Raw genomic sequence first — 16,597 nt, 5'->3', positions numbered from 1 at the left:
TGGTCCTTGGTTGGAGTGTCAGTCTCAAGAAAGACCCCTGTGCCCAGATATTTTGTTTATGTTGCTCTCTTTGTGGAGCTCCTGTTTCCTCCAGGTCTTACTATCAACACTTCTTTCATAAGATTCCCTGCACTCTGCACAAAGTTTGGTTATGAGTCTCAGCATCTGCTTTGATACCCTGCAGGGTAGAGTCTTTCAGAGTCCCTCTGTGGTAGGCCCCTGTCCTGTTTCCTGTTTTCTCCCTCTTCCAATGTCCATCCCATTTGTCTTTCTGAGTGAGGATTGATCATCTTACCCAGCGTCCTCCTTCTTGCTTGGCTTCTTAAGTGTACAGTAAGTGTATAGTATGTTTATCCTATATTATAGGTCTAGTATCTGTCAGGAGGTTAATCCTTACCTGTTCCTCCTCTAGGAGGGCAGATAGAAAATGATGATCTGAGCACACATGATCTGCTGATTTCTTTGTTTTTTGATAGCTGAGTAGTATTCTATTGTGTAAATGTGCAACAGTTTCTGTATCCATTCTTCAGTTAAAAGACATCCGGGTTGTTTCCAGATTCTGGCTATTACAGATAAAGCTGCTATGAACCTAGTTGAGCAAACATCCTTGTTGTATGGCAGAGCACCTTTTGGGTCTATGCTCAGGAGCAGTATAACTGGGTCTTGAGGTAAAGTTATTCCAAATTTTCTAAGAAAGTGCCAGATTAATTTCCAAAGTGGTTATACAAGTTTGCATTCCCACCAGCAATGGAGAAGGGTTCCTCTTTCTCCACATCCTCTCCAGCATGTGTTGTCATTTGAGATTTTGATCTTAGCCATTCTGATGGGTGTAAGGTGAAATCTCAGGATCATTTTAATTTGCATTTCCATGATGACTAAGGAAGTTGAGAATTTCTTTAAGTGCTTCTCCACCATTCAAAATTCCTCTGTTGAGAATTCTCTGTTTAGTTCTGTGCCCAGCTCTCTATTTGGGTTATTTTGTTCATTGGTATTTGATTTCTGAAGTTCATTATATACTTTGGATATTAGCCTTTTGACGGATGTAGGGTTGGTGAAGTTCTTTTCCCAGTCTAAAGGCTGTCATTTTGTTCTGTTTACAGTGTCCTTTGCTTTACAGAAGTTTTCCAGTTTCACGAAGTCCCATTTATTGATTATTGATCTTAGAGCCTGAGCTGTAGGTGTTCTGTTTCAGAAGTTGTCTCCTGTGCCAATGAGTTCAAGGCTCTTCCCTACTTTTTCTTCTAACAAGTTTAGTGTCTTGTGTCATTTTGAGGTCTTTGATCCACTTGGATTTGAGTTTTGTGCAGGGAGATAAATATGGATTTATTTGCATTTTTCTACATACAGACATCCAGTTAGATTAGCACCATTTGTTAAAGATACTGTCTTTTCTCCATTGTATGGTTTTGGCACCTTTGTCAAAGATCAAGTGATCATAGGTATGTGAGTTTATTTCTGGGCGTTCAATTCAATTGCATTGATGAACCAGTCTATTTCTATGGCTGTACCATGCAGTTTTTAATTCAAGCTCTGTAGTACAGCTTGATGTCTTCTTCACTTCCTTTCTTCAGAGACTTGAAGTTCTTGTCATACAGGTCTTTTGTTTCCTTGGTTAGAGTCACACAAAGATACTTTATATTATTTGTTCTATTGTGAAGGGTGTAGGCTAATTTTTATCTTAATCTGTTTGTCATTTCTGTACAGAGGGGCTACTGATTTTCCTAAATTAATGATGTATCCAACCACTTTGCTGAAGCTGTTTATCAGCTGTGGGAATTCTCTGGTAGAATTTTTGGGGTCGCGTACGTACACTGTCATATCACCTGCAAATGGCAATACGTTGACATCTTCCTTCCCCAAAACAACAGGATCCCGTTACTCTCTCCCTACTTCCATCTGTTCCTGCGTGCCCTTACCATGCCCAGTCTGTTGGCTTCAGCTCCTTGTTGTTTCATGTATTTAACTTTCAAAAGTAGACAAACCTATTAAACTTATCAAACTTCTTCTGAGTGTGTTCTAAGAGAAGAGAAATAAATTTCTTATTTTTATTTTGGTTTTCTGTGCACAGTGTCTCATTTGTTTGTATGTCACCTCCATGCCTAGTACTGGAAGAAGCCATGATAGGATATCAGATCCATTATAACTAGAGTTACAGTTCTGAGCCATCATGTCGGTATTGAAAATGGAACTCTGGTCCCCTGAAAGAGCAGCCAGTGCTCTTAATTTCTTGAGCCATCATTTCAGCCCCAGAAACAAATGTCTTGTAACTTCCTCACTTACCAAGTACATTCCACAGTCTTTTTCATTTTTAAAAAAATGTTTTGGTAGTGTCTGTGATCTCTTAGGTTTGTAAAATAATTTTCTTTCCTTGGTTTTCATTCCTTCTTCCTTCCCTTCTCTGTTCTTAATATACATATTAACTCCTAAACCTTACCCTTATCTCTTCCTTAAAGCTTTCTTACTCTTCAATACTGAGAAATACCATGTCCTCTCTACTTCACCAACCACTAATGCTTCATGGAATTCTTTTCTTCTTGCCAAAATCTTTTCTACTTGCTTAACACATCAGCTTAATTGAATCCATTGGATGAACTACCATCTATTGTAAAACTAAAGAGTACTTAAAGGTACTGGTTGATGGTGGTGCCCGCCTCTAATCCCAGCATTCAGAAGGCAGAGGCCGATGGGTCTGTGAGTTCTCGGCAAGCCTGGTCAACAAAGTGAGTGTCAGGACAGCCAGGGCCATGCAGAGAAACCCTTTCCAAAAGAAAAAAGTACTTAAAGCTCAGAACAACTTTAGGATTAAAGAATGTGTTTAATTGTGGTTAATGTATGCCACAGTCTTCTATCTTATAATTATATTACCAATGTTTTTATGTAGGTATATATTTTCAAATAATGCACATTACAAAAAGGAATATATTTTTATCTCCATACAGCTTTGACAAATGTATGCCCTGTCTCGGGCTGGTTGATGTTAATTGATCTCCATCTCTCTCTAAGGAGGGCTTCCTCAAATGCCCCATTTCCAACCAGTGATTTTTCCATGTTACTGCTTCTTACAACTCCCCACATCTTCCCATTTTGTCCAGACTGTTATCTCCCATAAATCACACTCCTTCAGCACAATTATAATTGGACTCTAGGCTCCAAACACTTCTCTTTATTTTTGATTTTCCTTACTATTGATAGATTAGTCTTCCTAAAAGTCCTACATCACACTTTTTGTCGTGCTGTCTCTCTGTTCAAAACTTTATAACAGAAAAAAAAAATCAGAAAGATATAAATAGATTGTTAGGGGAACAAATTTTGGAGGAAGGTTTTTGGTTTTTGTATTTATTTTTATATCTTAAGTTATATCACAATTATATAATAATTATTTCATAATTGCCATTTGTAATTAGTATGATAAAATTAATCATAATTAAAGTGACCTCTATAACATGATTTTAACATTTCATATGCTACTTAATCCACTACCCTATTAATTAGAATTTCTGCATTTTCTATATTTTCCCTAATTGTATACTGTTAAAATTATACTCCTGTAGTATTTTAAACATAAATTCCAGTTTTTCTTAACTTCTTGAATATATGAATAATAATTAATTATATTTTCTATAAAATCTTGCTTCTTATGAGAAGAGAAAAAATGACTTTTCTCTCATTAATGTTTTCCAATAAACTTTCTGGCTGAATTTTTCCCTCATGTTAAATAAAAACATCCTCTTAACAACAGGGCCCTTTTCCTTTGCAGTAGGGATCACAATCGCTTAGAAACACAAAATAAGCCTCATGTCTCCATCAGAGCAACAAGGAAATGGTCCACAGCTATATTCTTGTGGAATAATTTTTACTTTGCTTTAAAAGGAAAAGTAGAGATGTGGTGGCCACTGAAGACATTGCAGAAAACCCCACTTTTGCAGCGCTTTGATCTAGTACTGAGAGCTTAGTGTAACTGTGACACCCATCAAGGCTATTCACTAGGCGGGTAGAAGCTGACGGTCTTCTCTGATCCAGATGAACCACTGGGCGCTGCTCCCAACTTGACTTCAAGGTACAAGAATGTGAGCAGCTCTGTAAAAGTCCCTCTGCTCAGCTTCATTTTTATGTGCAACACTCAGAGGTCCACATTTGCTTGAATTCCTATCATTGTGAGGACTAAATAAGAAAAATTCATGAGCGACACCATTAATGATTTTTTAATGAAAGAGTAAATCGCTGTGTCACTGAGTACATGAAATGAGCCAGCTTAACCACAGAGTAAGCAAAACAGAAATAAAAATCTTGTAAACACATACATAATTTGGACATCATTCCTCTTTTCCCTTCTTCACAAATGACAAGATGAAAATGGATCAAAGAAAACAAATGAATATATCCAGATTCTTGGGCAGATTAGCTGATATTTTTACTACATGTTTGATCCAAATTTCACTGCAGTAAGCAATTCAGGCAAAGATTTGATTACTCTATTTATCATTGGATGGTCTCTACAAAAGCTGAAAATTATACCCTCCCTAAATCTTATGATAGCTGGCAGTAAGCACAGAAATGCCGGCCAAAAGTTTACTTACATAACGCTGGTAAATTTCCAAAACATAACCAATAGCTCTTCTGGATTCTGCTTCCCACCGCGGCTGATGACACAGAGAGGTGGTGATGTGGTCTCACCTCTCAGCTTCCAGTTGCTGCTTCTCTGTTTTCCCAGTAAACCACACAGTCACCCATAGATACAGACATCTCTTTGCGACATAATTGCTGAGCACGGGCATGTGCTCAGCTGAGGGAGTGAGACTTCAGCACAGTGGGCACACACTAGTGACTGAGAAAGTTATCACTAAAATATCTTAAAGGGTAAAGTAGAGGAAATTATTTTATGTTTAAAAGTTAGACACAATAAATAATGGATATGTATAGTAAGATAAAGAAAATTTCTATCTTTTTCTCTTTCCTTCCATATTGACAATGGACTGAAGTAGAAAACTCCTAAAAGTCCCCCATTTAGAAAGGCTAAAAGGATGGACACCAGAAGAGGGAGAAAACAGGGAACAGAACAGGAGCCTGCCACAGAGGCCTCTGAAAGACTCTACCCTGCAGGGTATCAAAGCAGATGCTGAGACTCATGGGCAACCTTTGGGCAGAGTGCAGGGACTCTAATGAAAGAAGTGGGAAATAGTAAGACCTGGAGAGGACAAGAGCTCCACAAGGAGAGCAACAGAACCAAAAAATCTGGGCACAGGGGTCTTTTCCAAGACTTATATTCTAACCAAGGACCATTCGTGGAAATAACCTAGAACCCCTGCACAGATGTAGCCCACAGCAGTTCAGTGTCCAAGTGGGTTCCATAGTAATGGGAACAGGGACTGTCTCTGACATGAACTCAGTGGCTGGCTCTTTGATCACCTCCCCCTGAGAGGGGAGCAGCCTCATTAGGCCACAGAGGAAGACAATGCAGCCACTCCTGATGAGACCTGATAGACTAAGATCAGAAGGAAGGAGAGAAAGACCTCCCTTATCAGTGGACTAGGGGAGGGGCATGGGTGGAGAAAGGGGGAGAGAGAGTGGGATTGGGAGGGGCGGAGGGAGGGAGCTACAGGGGGATACAAAGTGAATAAATTGCAATTAATAAAAAGAAAAAAGAAAAATGCTGGAAAAATTTCTAAAAGTCCTTTTTCCTCTATTTACTATAGCTAGATCTCTTAAACATATAAAACAATATATTTCTTCAATCTATTTATTTATTTATTTATTTATTTATTTATTTATTTATTTATTTATTTATTTATTACAATTTATTCACTTTGTATCCCCGCTGCAGCCCCCTCCCTCATCTCCTTCTAGTTCCCTGATAAGGGAGCTCCTCCTCCCCTTCTTTCTGACCCTAGCCTATCGGAGCTCCTCCTCCCCTTCTTTCTGACCCTAGCCTATCGGAGCTCATCAACATACTTCTAAATCCTGCCTTCTCTTGGGATTGCAAATCAAGTGCTCCTGCCCGCCCCCGCTGTTGCTGCAAGCTGTAGCTGTATCAATCGGAGACTAACGAAGCCACTTTTTCATATTGTCAGGCCCCACCTGTTGGCCTCATCCAAATAACTCTGAAATCGGGATGAGTCCTGTGAAGGTTGGTCTTGTTCACTTGGCTCAAATCTCGAATCACTGGGGAGGTGGGTCTCTAAGCACGCTTGGGGGTGGTGCCCTGACTGTGTTCATCTACGTGGGAAGACCCATCTTGACTGTTGACCGAGGCAGTCCTTCAGGGGGATCTTGGTCTGTGGGAAAGGAAGAGGAAGCTGATCATGAGCAGCGCACTGCTTTTTCTTGCCCGTGCAGTGGATTCAGCTGCTTTAAGCTCCTGCTGATTGGGCTCCACTGTTGTCGTGGCCTGGGCCTTGAACTGCAAGCCACAATAAACCCTTCCTCTTATGGTGCTTTTTAATCCTGATCACAGCAATAGTTAGAGAGCCCAAGGCAACCCCTGTCCATAGGCCCTCGTAGCAACAATGAGTCTGTGTCTGGAATGGGGGTTGGCTCACTTCCTGTTCTTCTGCAGCCTGGTTCTCCTACTGTTTCAGTTTACACCACCTTTCAAGACTTCTCTAATCCACAGGTCTCATGGAGGGGGGGGTGCCATCATTTTCTATCTAGAATGACGTAACAAGGCTTTTTTTTCCTTTCTTTCTTTTTGATGTTTCTATTTTTTCACTTTACATCCTGATTGCAGCCCCCTTCTTCCTCTCCTCCTGGTCCCACCCTTCCACTGTCTTCCCCCATTCCCTCTTCCCCTTCTCCTCAGAAAAGTGGAGTGTCCCCCACCTTCCTACACCCTGCCCAGCACATCAAGTCACGTCAGGACTAACTGAGTACCCTTTTCTACTGAGGCCAGACAAGTTAGCCCTGATAGGAGAAGGTTATACAACAGAGGCGACACAGGCCATTTCAGCCACAGCTCCCATTCCACTTGCGAGGGGACCCACATGAAGACCCAGCGGCCCCATCAGTTACATATGTGTCACGGCTTAGGTCCAGTCCATGCCTGCTCTTTGGTTGGTGCTTCAGTCTCTGTGACCCCTATGAACCAGTGGGGATACAAAGTTGATTCTGTAGGTCTTCCTGTTGAGTTCTTGTCCCTACCGGGTCCTTCTATGCTTCCCACCACTTTTTCACAAGGCTCCCCAAGCTCTACCTAATGCTTGGCTGTGAGTCTCAGTATCTGTCTTTATCTGCTGTTGTGTGGAGCCACTCAGAGAACTGTTATGCTAGGCTTCTGCCTGAAAGCGTAGCCGAATATCATTAAGAGTGTCAGGGGTTGGCTCTCTCCCATGGGGGGGTCTCAGATTGGGCCAGTCATTGGTTGGCCATTCCCTCAATCTCTGCTCCATCTTCATCCCTGCACATATTGTAGGCAAAGTAAATTTTGAGAAAAAGGTTTTGTGGGTGGTTTGGTGTCCCCCTCCCTCCATTTAAAGTGCTGCCTTGCTATAGGAGATGGCCATTTCAGTCTCTGTCTCCCACTGCTAGGAGTCTCAGCTAGAGTAATCACTATATCCATCCTCCTAGGAGCCTACCCTGTCTCAGGTGGCCAGCTTGTCCCAGAGATGCCCGCACTCCCATCCCCACTCTCCCTTCATCTGATCCCCACCCTCATGCTTTTTGTATGGCAAAGGACACTTTGCCATTTTTTATCAATAAAACAAAACGGTAGCCTACAGAATGTCTAATAGCCCACAGAGGGCTAATATCTAAAATATATAATGAACTCAAGAAATCAAACACCAATAAACAAAATAACCCAATTAGAAAATGGGGCACAGAACTAAACAGAATTCTCATCAGAGGAATCCCAAATGGCAGGGAAGCTCTTAAAGAATTGCTCAACTTCCTTAGTCATCAGGGGAATGCAAATCAAAATGAGTCTGAGATTGCACCTTACACCCATCAGAATGGCTAAGGTCAAAAACTCAAGTGACAGCACATGCTGGTGAAGATGTGGAGCAAGGGAAACACTCCTCCATTGCTGGTGGGAGTGCAAACTTGTACAGCCACTTTGGAAACTAATCTGGTGCTTTCTCAGAAAATTGAAAATAGTGCTACCTCAAGACCCAGCTATACACCTCCTGGGCAGACACTTGAAAGATGCTTCACCATACAACAAGGACATTTGCTAAACTATGTTCATAACTAGGCTTTAAGAAAATTGTATTTAATGATAGGAACACACATTGTTCTGGAAATGTGAAGCTAGTAGAAAGGATTTAAGAAAACAACACAATACCATGGAAACAAGTCTATAGAGGAAGGCAGCATCTTAATCTTCATTGAGAAGGCAGATGTGTTAGCAACACCTTGAAAAATTTTCATATTTACAGGTAGAACTATTCTTTGCCATAATAATTTCATCCCCATTTGGTTTGTACCTAATCCGCTTGTAAGATGACAAACTATTTTACCAAACTAACATTTTATATCATAAAAACCTGATACTTACCCAGAACATATCACATTAACATTTGTTCAAAGAATAAGTAAAATCTGTAACTTTTAGCCTCTGAGTCTCAGGAAATTGTTCTAACATGTTGTCTGGTGTCTGGCATGCTGAGGAGCCTCAGACATCTTCCTTGTGGCTGCTTTGCTGTCTTTCTTTATTATTTCCTTTCTTCTTTGTTTCTTTCTGTTTGTTTGTCTGTCTATGTGTTTTTCCTTTTGTCTCCTATATTTCTTTTCCCAAAGCAATTCATAGGCACTAGGAACCCTCTTTTCAATATGTGTTATGACAACAATGGACATGCCAAAATGACCAGGGAGAAGTCCATGAGACCTCAACCCTACACAAAGAACCTCAGGCAACTGAGGAAACCTGGGGGTGGGGAGAGGGTCTTTCCCTAAGAAAGAGCACATCAGCTGGTTGTCCAGTGTCACACACTACATACAAGTACCAATACCAAACATTCATACAAGTAACATCATACAGACTGAATAAGTAATACTTACGAATGTATATGTGCATATATAGATGAATGTAATTACAATTTGTGAAAAAAGAAACCATTAATTTGGAGGTGAGAAAAGAAAGGTGTGCGGAAGGGTTTGCAGGAAGGAAATGGATAGGAGAAATGAAGTAATTATACTTTAATCCAAAAATAAAATCAAGCAACTAGAAATACTTTTTATCCTCCCTGGCTACATTCTGGGTATCATCTAGGCATAAAACATGCTCAAATCTACCTTGTCAAAAGATCTTGTTTCAGAAAATCTCTTCTCTCATATTCAAGAAGAAAGAAGATTTTACACAAAGATGTCAAGAAGAATGTAAACAAAGAGCCTTGTTGGGTTTTCCTTTCAGTCTTTTATCATTAAGTTATTCCCTCTGTCTGATCACATTTCTAAAATGGCATCTATTGTTCATTAAAGATAAGAAGAAAGATAGATATCTCTTTCCTGGGTCTTCAAGTCTTCACTCCTGAATGTTCTCGTGTTCCTTTCTTTTGGCCATGACACATGTGATAGGAAGACAAGACTTCATACCTGGCTGGCCTCCACTGCCATCCCACATCCATAATGTCTGTGTATTACCTGCATCCAAAGCTATATAAATCGTAAGACTAGTCTCCTCCAGATCGTCTTTAATATTTCCAGTGTTCACAAAGCCAGAAATTGATCACAGAAAACTTCAGATTCTATTATTTGCACTCAGAAAATTATTGCCAATTTTTTGGTTTGCTCTGTAATTCCTAAGCTTCAATATGTTATGATAGTAGGGTCCTTGTTTTGTTCTTGTTTTATTAGAATTTTGGGTCTCATGACAAAGTAAAGGTTAATAAATCAAATTTAAATTTATGTTATCTGAAAAGCATTTATAGAATCTATTACTATGCTTTACACAGTTTGTTTCAAAAGACATTTGACCGATTTTAAACAAATAAACAAACTGCATGGACCATCAAGTAAATTAGGTCTATCGGCGGTTTTAGTCTTGTTGATGTTTACACGCTCTGCAACTGCAGTTGCTACATGTATGTGTATGTAGTCTCTGAAATTTCAGGGTTACAAGTTTCCGGATGCTGGAATTACCCGGAGAGTTAGCTCGGAACCCACTTAGACACGGTGACTTAATTGCCTGCCTTCCCAGTCCATACTCGGTAAGGCTGCTCTCTATTCCAGCAGGACTCTCCTACTTGAATTCTAGAGAAAAACGCTTTTTAAATCTCACCTGTCAATGCAGACAGAGAGCTATGATTAAGATCCACGCCACATATACATCTACAGTGCTTTTAACAACCCCATTTCAAACCCTAATCGCTTTTTATCTGTACTGCATCAAAAATCCTCTGTCAATACCTGACCCATGTCTCCTTTTTCTATTACTCCAATTGATCAAATTTGGCTCAGTCCAGCTGAAGCCTATCAGTTATATAAGGGAGCACACACACTCGAGTGTATCCTCCCGGATACAGTGCTGCTTCTAAGGCAACACTACGCACACACGCTGGAGTGGGACTCCATTTCTACTGAGAGCAAGAGAGAGATGCTTCAATTCTAGCCGCACATTTTCTACCTGAATAACCGCATTGAACTTATTTAATTCATATTTTTAAATCCTCTGTTTGACGGCTGATCATCATAAATTTCAAGTATCTGCTCCTCTCTTTTCCGATTCATCCGTCAACTGTCCTTACTCATCATTTTGTGTTTTATAAAATCCTGTGTATGCCCCCTCGACATGCATTACAGTGACTACAAATGAATTAAACGTTGTTAATCCAAGGCTTCGACTGGCTACTGTCTGCTGCTGTTTAGTGACTTAATTATGTTAGACAAACTAAATTGTTTCAAATGAACTTTCACAAAGGTCCTTAATAAAATAAAGCAGTGATTTTATTTTGTGTTATCTGCTTTCTGGCAGAAGGCTCTCTTGGGGTTTCTGTAGTTTGCCTTTCTCTCCTATTAGCTAGCAAGCACAATCTACTGAGGCCGTGAACCTTGCAAGAGCTTACGCTGAAAATATTTCTTTCTTTGACAGGCACTGTGGTAAGATTTGGAGCTGCTGTGTAAGCAGCAAGATTTAGTGGTTTTCTCTTAAGGGAGCTGGTTACAGAAGTGACTTCGAATGCCCCGGGAAAGAAAGAACTTTCATATTGATGGTGAGTGGAAGGTATAACTCTATATACAATTCTGAGTTGAGTGGGTATTTGAAATAGAGAGGCAGTTTTCACAGTAGAATTTAAAATGTCAGCAAATTCATAGAGGGCCTGCCTTAGACAGCAGGCAGTAAAAGGTATTAAATTTTAAAATAAGAGGCTCCATTATTTCTTCAGCTTGCTGTGTGTACGGCAGAGATTCAGCAGGGAGGGGAGAGCATGGTCTGTTATCTCTAAGATGACCCATATTAACCATGATTTCCTCAAAATGAGGCCCCTCACCCTGCAACTGCAATGAGAGGTTCATGTGCATGGAATAGTTCTCAGGCCCACAGCAGTCCGACAAGCAGGTCAAATAAGTGGCAAATATAATAGCATAATACAGCTACTACCCTTCTGAGCGAGGTATGTGCTGTGTAGCAGCTGGAGTGGGGGCCTTTGTGGAAAGGGGTCAGACAAAGGGGTCTCTCTGTGGGAAGAACTGTGTAGGACAGGGAAAGCTCTCCTGACTTCTTGTGTCTATTCTTAGCATTCCCTCGGCATGAAGCCTGAGCTCAGCAGAACCAGGTCTATTGTATAGAATTATTTCTTTCCCCTCCTGTGCACATTCCCACAAGAAAATACCAGCACACCAACAATATAGAACTCTTGTATTTCAAAACTGTCCACCTCCTAAACAACTTCCTGCTCATCAAATACTAGACAAACCGTGGGACTTCTTAGTCCTTTTGTTTTGCTAGAGCGCTATGAGGCTGACACAACAGAAATAGAGTGGTGAAAGCAGCATTTCAATTACTGTTATTAGAATGCTTTCTCTTTGCAACATGTACCCCAGCTTGTAACCAGCAGGAATCTATCAAAAGTATATCTCTAGGTCTGTCTTTACACATTCTAGACGGACAATATCAGAAAGCATAAAGAATCCACTTTAAACAGAAATCGTTTTAAAATTGATTCAGGGTGGACAAGGTGGTGGGTGCAAGCCTGGTGGCCGTAAGCAATCCAGAACCAGAGAAAGGGCTGGAGAAAGAGCAGGGGCTACAGAATTACCCTACGCCCTCCACGCAGATGCCACGGCACACACTGACACACAAACAACACACACACACCAGCATACACACAAAGGTCACAGACACACTGCACATACATACAGCATCACACACAGAAACAAGCACCTCACAAACACACATGTCTCTCACACACATCAAATACACACAGATATCACATGCACATACTTCTCTCATAGACACACACATTGTAGTCATCCAAATAAGCAGTTTTATTATATCCTTCATTAGAAAAAGAAAAGAACATAAACATGCTTTATTCTACAGTAAAGTAGAACACAATGAGAAAATAAATAGCTTTTTTTTTCCCCCAGTAAGCTTGGAGAAATATTAACAAAGAACTCCCAGAAATTTAAAGCATTATAGCACTCAGAAGAGGCCTAGGAGGAATTCATAATTAGGCCCTTGGGGGAACATAAGAAAGAAATATAAAACTGAAGTGGTATAAAGAAGAGTCTGCTTAAAACACACATAACACACACACACACACACACACACACACACACACACATGACAGTAAAGGGACATAGTTTCATTTTTAAAATATGAATTTTCCAAAAAGTGTGCCTGCTGCAGAATCTTTGAATGCTCAACATAAAAACCTCTGACCAACAGACTTTGCAAGAAAACAAACAACAAAAAAGAACCCCCAGAACCACAGTCAGTTTAATCTGGAAGAATGTGCACTAACATAGTTTAAAATGGACTAGGGATCAGCCCTGTTTCTTAGTTGTTGAATACAGTTCTTAATAAAGATTCAACATTGGGAATATATGTCTTGGGTGTTCTAGCTTTCTGGGCAGGTGAATGCAAAACTCTCAGTCATGAAATGGCCATCTCTTTTATTTCTTTTAAACAGCCTGTCATTTGCCTCCTTGTGATTATATTCTTTCCCTTGTACCTTTGTTTTAATCCTGAAACCAAATTCCCAGAAAAGGATGATTAGAAAAGTATACAAGAAGGGGGATGGTACAAACGGGTCTTCTTAACACAACACCTTTTAAAAAAAAAATAATCAAATTTGGTTTTGACAATTTCACAAATGTGTGTAACACAGTGGCCACTTTCACCTTCACCCTCACCCCCACTATCCCTGCCCTCCCTGTCTTGCGTAAAAGTCTCTCTTTTGTTTCCATGGTTACTTCTGTTGTTTTGTGACATTGAGTTTAACCAGAGCCATTGGTGTGAACATGGGCTTGAAGCTTTCTGTTGGAGCCGAGTTGGCTTAGCAGTAGATACAAACCTGGAGAAAAAAAAAAAATCTCTTCTCCAATAAATAAGTAGCCAAATCATTCAATAACAAGGTCAAGTAGGAATTCAATAAATCCTGTGTATTTTAGAGATTTTAGCTTTCCATGTACTTTTCCCAATGTGAATGCCATAAGACAAACCAATTGACAGTCCAGGCTTGTAACTACATTACTTATGTGACTCTTGGGCTGGACTAAAAGCAATACTCATTACTTACATTCCTCTTTCCTTGGTTGGGGGTTTTTAGTTTGTTTGTTTCTTTTTATATTTTATTTTGTTGCATTTTTTTCTGTCAATCTAGAAAACAAATAACAGGACAGGAGCCTACCACAGAGGGCCTCTGAAAGACTCTACATAGCAGTGTATCAAAGCAGATGCTGAGACTCATAAGCAAACCTTTAGCAGAGTGCAGGGAATCATAGGAAAGAAGGGGGAGTTAGTATGACATGGAGAGGACAGGAGCTCCACAAGGACCAAATATATCTGGGCACAGGGGTCTTCTCTGAGACTGATTCTCCAACCAAGGACCATGCATGGATATAACCTAGAACCCCTGCTCAGATGGAGCCCATGGTAGCTTAGTATCCAAGTGGGTTCCCTAGTAAAGGGAACAGGGACTGTCTCTGATATTAACTCAGTGGCTGGCACTTTGTCCTCCCCACCCCTGAGGGAGAAGTAGCCTTGCCAGGACACAGAGAAGGACATTGCAGCCAGTCTTGATGAGACCTGATAAGCTAAGGTCAGATGGAAGGGAGGAGGACCTGCCCTACCAGAGGACATAGAGAGGGGCATGGAGAAGATGAGGGAGGGAGGGTAGGATTGGGAGGGAATGGGGGAGGGGCTACAGCTGGGATACAAAATAAATAAACTGTAATTAATATAAAAAAATTAATAAAAAAGAGAAAAAAAAGATGACCCAGTCCTTACTCAGGTCAACAACAACATGATAAGCAGTCAGTATTTTGCCAATGTTTCATTAGCATAGCTGTATTTTTCAAGGATAAGAATGAATGGCACTCAATAACAAAAACAATAAAAGTAATAAACTTTTCTGAATAAACAAAAAAGAGTACTAAAGAATTCAGTTCTTTCAAAGCTTTTTTAGTGAGTAACAAAACTAAATTTATGGCACAAAAATGAAACAAGTATCAGGTTCTGCATGGAAGATTCTTGATGCATGGTGCCAATTCTTTCATTCACTGCAGATAATATCATAATGCAGGTGCCAGAGAGTAACTCCATCCCAGTTCTAACCATATGGAGAAGGAGAACATATGTGTAGACATTAATATCTTCTAATCTAAAATTTGATTCAATGAATATCTCCTTTTAGGAATAACTTAAAATAATTGTATTTACAACTCCTCAGCTCTAGCTTGCTTACTATAAATATTATGGGGACTTGGAAAATATCACCCTAACACCAGCAGCTCTGTCTCCTCAGTGACTATAAAAATCACACTTACTCCCTGCCCACGTGTATATGCTGCTGCCCAGCACAGGCACATACGCTTATATAGCAAAGAATGTTGAGTTACAACAAAACGTTTGAAAGTTTTATCTCAAGGCTTATGGAAAACGAAAGATGAATTAGAACCTAGAAGGAAAACAAAGCCAAAAACTTTCACTAATTATGTCTCCTGACTCCCAGGTTTCCACAGTGTGAGGCCTACACCAGGATTCTGAAAATTAATACCTCCTGATACATGTATCTTTTCCAAAAAGTTCAGAAATAAGTAAAATAAAATACCCTAAATCAATGTTCTTATTAATTTAAGGGGTAAATATCATAAAGATGAGTTTTACCCAAAATAAGTTATAAAAGCAATGAATCTCTGATCAAAATCTCAACATAATTTTCTGAGAATTACTTTGATATAAAATGTGTATTCAAAGTTTAAGTCACAACAATCTTGAACAATCTACAGATATCAAGAATCAAAATGTGAGTATTGGTACCAAGAAAAACAAATGTTTTTTTTCTTTTTTTATTTATTACAATTTATTCATTTTGTATCCCAGCTGTAGCCTCCTCCCTCATCCCCTCCCAACCCCACCCTCCCTCCCTCTTCTCTTCCCTTGCCCCTCCCCAAGTCCAAGGATAGGGGAGGTCCTCCTCCCCTTCCCTCTGACCCTAGCCCATCAGGTCTCATCAGGACTGGCTACATTGTCTTCCTCTGTGGCCTGGCAAGGCTGCTCCCCGCTCAGGGGGAGGTGATCAAAGAGCAGGCCACTGAGTTCATGTCAGAGACAGCCCCTGTTCCCCTTACTGGGGAACCTACTTGGACACTGAGCTGCCATGGGCTACAACTGTGCACACTACTTAGCAATTAAAAACAAGGAAATCATGAAATTTACAGGCAAATGGTGTAAACTAGAAAAGATCATCCTGAGTGAGGTAGCTCAGAAGCAGAAAGACACACATGGTATATACTCACTTATAAGTGGATATTAGACATATAATATAGGATAAACATACTAAAATCTGCACACCTAAAGAAATCAAGCAAGAAGGATGACCCTGGCTAAGATGTTCAATCTTCAGTCATAAAGGCAAATGGGATGGGTGTTGGAAGAGGGAGAAAACAGGGAACAGGACAGGAGCCTACCACAGAGGGCCTCTAAAAAGAAATGTTTTAAGAAACAGAACAGAGCTAAGAAATGCACATGCCAAAATTATCTGAGAGGATGAATCATGATTTGGTGAGCAAACAAAACTAAACAGCTGGCACAGACGATTAGCCAGAAGTTACAGAAGACCACCGTGCCGGGCACTGTTATAGACATTTCACTCCTTTTACTTTCACAATGACTTAAAAAGTGAAGTGACCCATTTCATCGATGGAAAAACTACCCTACAGGAAGTATAAGTCATTGAGAGGTGATATTCTCCTAATACGTGGCATGGTCACCATGTCTGTATGAAAAGAGATTAATTAAATCCCTACCTCGCTCCATAAAGAAACAAGTATAAGTAAAAGTTAAAGGTTAGTGCGACGATGTGGTGAGTGAAAACACTTTCCAACACGCCTGACAACTGGTGCCTACTCCATGCTGCCCTCTGACCTCCACAAGTGCATGGCTCCCCCTTACATACGTGCATGCAGGAAGAAAGGACAGACAGAAAGGTCGGCAGATGGG

General features: G+C 40.3%; 1 non-coding gene across 1 annotated transcript; it reads left to right on the top strand.

Annotated features, from left to right (window-relative positions):
• The first annotated feature begins 375 nt into the window (after nt 1-375).
• Nucleotides 376-481, top strand: LOC129671826 (U8 small nucleolar RNA). The gene has a single exon (XR_008719414.1). It is a non-coding gene; the product is annotated as a U8 small nucleolar RNA (small nucleolar RNA).
• The last annotated feature ends 16,116 nt before the right edge of the window (nt 482-16,597 follow it).

This window comes from Psammomys obesus, unplaced genomic scaffold, assembly GCF_907164565.1.
Source record: "Psammomys obesus unplaced genomic scaffold, mPsaObe1.curated_primary_1811, whole genome shotgun sequence".
Taxonomy (NCBI): Eukaryota; Metazoa; Chordata; class Mammalia; order Rodentia; family Muridae; genus Psammomys; species Psammomys obesus.
The sequence above is the reverse complement of the archived record's forward strand: the minus strand, read 5'-3'. Positions and strand labels throughout refer to the sequence as shown.